Source organism: Phocoena sinus, chromosome 11 (genome assembly GCF_008692025.1).
Source record: "Phocoena sinus isolate mPhoSin1 chromosome 11, mPhoSin1.pri, whole genome shotgun sequence".
Classification (NCBI taxonomy): domain Eukaryota; kingdom Metazoa; phylum Chordata; class Mammalia; order Artiodactyla; family Phocoenidae; genus Phocoena; species Phocoena sinus.
The window spans coordinates 63,328,672-63,333,522 of NC_045773.1; the positions used below are offsets into that span (position 1 = coordinate 63,328,672).

The 4,851-nt window shown below is 43.2% G+C and overlaps 1 pseudogene; it reads left to right on the forward strand.

Moving 5' to 3' along the window:
* The first annotated feature begins 1,736 nt into the window (after positions 1-1,736).
* On the forward strand, positions 1,737-4,140 carry LOC116761524 (annotated as a pseudogene).
* Positions 4,141-4,851: the final 711 nt, after the last annotated feature.

Consider the following 4,851-nt stretch of genomic DNA (forward strand, 5'->3'; position numbering starts at 1 on the left):
CTTAAGAGTTGTGGGTGTGGGATAGGATTTATTAAAAGTCCAAAGGGATAAATGTTGATTTCAAATAGATGTGTGTCAATCTAACACTATATCTCATTTAAATGGGCACTTAAGGTGTGAGATTAGTTTGGGGAGGAGACCAGGCATACAATCTTGGAAGACTGTGGCTGCATCCCCTTCTGTTCACGTCATTTAAGTATTTCAAAATTGTGGTTTGGGAAAATAAAGACTTCAACTCTCAAAAGGTGAGTTTCTGACATTGTACCTGTGGAGGCAATTTAATATTCCCTATAGACTGAACCCAGAACAGTCTAAGTGCTGTAAAAGTAGGTGGCCTGGCTTATTCCCTTGACCGCAGAGCAGGCTGAGACTGGGCAAGAGTGGCTCTGGACCTGGTTTACACCTCCCTCTTTACCACCTCACTAGACAGCTTACAAACGTTCATGGATTTCCTGATGGTAAGTCTGTTGGTGAAGAGTCCTTTCCCTGGTTCCTGACCCTTGAGGTTGCCATTTAGCCCTTTGATTTACTTTTTCCCTTAGTCGAATTTACTGGTCAAAACCTTAGCTCTATCCCATCCTCTCCTTGAGACATTGTAATAGTTTCAGGAGTCTGATCCCCATTTTGGTTGGAATTATTGTCTTCCAAAGTAACAAGCACAGTCCCCAGCACAACCAGAAGGAACAATTATGGAATCCTACCGTGGGCAGTATTACCTCCCATGCTCTTTCCAGTTCTTGTAAGTATGGGTTCCACTGCCTCTTTTTTTTTTTTTTTTTTTTGCTACCTCTTGCCATTTGCTCCCCTTTAATGTTTCCATAGTAATCATTTGTTCAGCGTTCCTTTGATTGTTTTATTTTTCAATAAACACCATTGATCTAGACGTCAAACTGCTCAGTCAGGAGGTGTGGCAGTGAAGATAAAGACAAGGCCCTTGCCTTGTCTTTGAATCTTGCTTTATCAGTGCAGTTAGCTCGTGGTGCAGTTACTGGGCTGATTTGCTCTAAGATGAAGGCATGACAGTCTTCCAGATGATTCTTTCTAATTGCACCCAAATGTGTGCACCCCAGTCCAAGCCCTGCCAGCCTTGCTCTTGGATTCTCTCAGCACTATCCTGACTGAAAAGCCCTGCTTCCCTGAGGGGCTCCCAGGATAAGAACCAAAGCTGGTTGGAGTTACTCTCTGAGGCTTGCCAAGAATAACACAGGGGAGGACTCCCTGATCAATGAGAAAAGGACTCCCAAAGAGCCATGAAGGGGACTGGGAATGGTAGATGGAACTGATATATGATGATTCCATGATCTCCGTCTTTGCTTCTTTCCCCTTTCCTGGATCGTCACCCTAGTTCAAACTCTGCAGAATCCCACTAGCAGGTCTTGCTGTCCCCATAGTTTACATTCTGGGAGCAGGAAAAGGGGTGACATTCGACAACAGATCACAGTTTTTAATAAAAATTATAAGTTTTAGCAGTGCAATATGCAAAGATCTGTAAAGAATTTAGGAGGGTTCTGCTCTGAGAGATTTCTGAGAACTGTTCAGTTATATCTGGGAAGGATGAGTAGTGTTTGTGTCAGGGAGGGCAGGAGTGAGCACTGCCAGCAGAAGAAAGTGATCGTTCCCTGGTGGTCTAGTGGTTAGGATTCCGGCCTTCCACTGCCGTGGCCTGGTTCAATAACTGGTCAGGGAACTGAGATCCTGCAAGCCGTGCAGCATGACTCAAAAAAAAGAAAGGCGCGGCGGATGGCGGCCCGAGAGTAGCGCCCGCGCTGCGGCCCGCGGGACCGCACCGCGACCGCCCGGGCCGGCCCCGAGGAGCGCCCGCCGCCGCCGCCGCCGCCGCCGCCGCCCCGCCGCCGCGCGCGGACCGAGGAGATGTGGGACATGAGGATTTGGGATATGAATTCATTTGAAAAACTACTTTGGGGTTATGAACGTGATTTCTGATGAAACTGGATTGGAATAATTTTCATGATCTTTGTATATTTATATATATATATTTTTTTAATTTTGCATTTGACTTAAAGTGCCATGAGAAAATTTGCATATTGCAAGGTGGTCCTAGCCACCTCCTTGATTTGGGTACTCTTGGATATGTTCCTGCTGCTTTACTTCAGTGAATGCAACAAATGTGATGAAAAAAAAGAGAGAGGACTTCCTGCTGGGGATGTTCTAGAGCCAGTACAAAAGCCTCATGAAGGTCCTGGAGAAATGGGGAAACCAGTCGTCATTCCTAAAGAGGATCAAGAAAAGATGAAAGAGATGTTTAAAATCAATCAGTTCAATTTAATGCCAGGTGAGATGATTGCACTCAACAGATCTTTACCAGATGTTAGGTTAGAAGGGTGTAAAACAAAGGTGTATGCAGATAATCTTCCTACCACAAGTGTGGTGATTGTTTTCCATAATGAGGCTTGGAACACACTTCTGCGAACTGTCCATAGTGTCATTAATCGCTCACCAAGACACATGCTAGAAGAAATTGTTCTTGTAGATGATGCCAGTGAAAGAGACTTTTTGTTTTGTTTTGTTTTGTTTTGTTTTGCGGTACGCGGGCCTCTCACTGTGTGGCCTCTCCCGTTGTGGAGCACAGGCTCCGGACGCGCAGGCTCAGCGGCCATGGCTCACGGGCCCAGCCGCTCCGCGGCATGTGGGATCTTCCCGAACTGGGGCACGAACCCGTGTCCCCTGCATCGGCAGGCGGACTCTCAACCACTGCACCACCAAGGAAGCCCGAAAGAGACTTTTTGAAAAGACCTCTAGAGAGTTATGTGAAAAAATTAAAAGTACCAGTTCACGTAATTCGAATGGAGCAACGTTCTGGATTGATCAGAGCTAGGTTAAAAGGAGCTGCAGTGTCTAAAGGCCAAGTGATCACCTTTTTAGATGCTCACTGTGAATGTACAGTGGGGTGGCTGGAGCCTCTCTTAGCCAGGATCAAACATGACAGGAAGATAGTGGTCTGTCCTATCATTGATGTGATCAGTGATGATACTTTTGAGTACATGGCAGGACCTATGGTGGATTCAACTGGAAGCTCAACTTTCGCTGGTATCCTGTTCCCCAAAGAGAAGTGGGCAGAAGGAAAGGTGATTGAACTCTTCCTGTGAGAACACCTACGATGGCAGGAGGCCTTTTTTCAATAGACAGAGATTACTTTCAGGAAATTGGAACATATGATGCTGGAATGGATATTTGGGGAGGAGAAAACCTAGAAATTTCCTTTAGGATTTGGCAGTGTGGAGGAACTTCGGAGATTGTTACTTGCTCACATGTTGGACATGTGTTTCGGAAAGCTACACCCTACACGTTTCCAGGAGGCACAGGGCAGATTATCAATAAAAAATAACAGACGACTTGCAGAAGTGTGGATGGATGAATTCAAGAATTTCTTCTATATAATTTCTCCAGGTGTTACAAAGGTAGATTATGGAGATATATCATCAAGACTTGGTCTAAGACACAAACTCCAATGCAGACCTTTCTCTTGGTACCTAGAGAATATTTATCCCGATTCTCAGATTCCACGTCACTATTTCTCTCTGGGAGAGATACGAAATGTGGAAACAAATCAGTGTCTCGATAACATGGCTAGAAAAGAGAATGAAAAAGTTGGAATTTTTAGCTGTCACGGTATGGGAGGTAATCAGGTTTTCTCTTACACTGCCAACAAAGAAATTAGAACAGATGACCTTTGCTTGGATGTCTCCAAACTTAATGGCCCAGTCACAACGCTCACATGCCACCACCTAAAAGGCAACCAGCTCTGGGAGTATGATCTGGTGAAACTAACCCTGCAGCATGTGGACAGTAATCAGTGCCTGGATAAAGCCACAGAAGAGGACAGCCAGGTGCCCAGCATTAGAGACTGCAATGGAAGCCGGTCCCAGCAGTGGCTTCTTTGAAATGTAACCCTTCCAGAAATATTCTGAGACCAAATTTACAAAAAAAGAAAAAAATAAGGATTGACTGGGCTACCTCAGCATACATTTCTGCCACATTCTTAAGTAGCAAAAAAGGAAAAGTGCTTTCCTCCTGCAGGATGTAAGGTTTATCAGCCATTAAAACTTAAACTGCTCTCTCTTTCACTAGCTGTGAACCGGCCTTCCTGTCCAAGGACATGAAACTACGTAGTAGCGAGATTGTGCACACTGATGTTTACAAGATTAAGAGTCTTTCATCAAGAATCATTGTAAAGAATATTCAGACTGAAACAATCTATGAAATGTGCTTTCCAGAGAGCAGCACCTTTTATGGTTTGCTTGCACATCAGTCATTTCTGCTGAATGTGCTGTTATAATGAAGAGATGTCCAAGATTTTTTTTTCTGATTAGAACTGGTAGCCAGTATATTAAATATTGACATAAAAATAAATGAAAAAGAACTGGAACCAGATTCAGAATCGTGAAAACATTTTTACAACAATTTAAAAAACGATATTAAACAGGGTTTAAAGGAAATTAAAACAGAACTATGAGAAGTACAATTTGTTATAGTATAGCATCAAATTTCTATATAGATTTTATACCTCAGTGGGGGAAAATAACTGATTCCAATGACATTTCATTCTGTTTCATCTGTGATAGTCATGGATGCTTTTCTTTTCCTTGGGGTGCTGAAATTGAGCTGAAAAAGTGGCTCCTTGAACGTAGTTTTAATTGCTTTCTACAGTTGCTTTTTAAATTTGTTTTGTGGGCTGTTGGAATTGTAATTTTTAATTGCCTTCAAAAAATGGAGATTTAAAATAATGTCTGGTTTCACTGAACAAGTTTGATATCTCAGTTGCTCTTGGGTCAGCTGGCTTATAGACTTTCTCTCACACACAAATTTCTTATTAGATTTTCAACTTCCTAA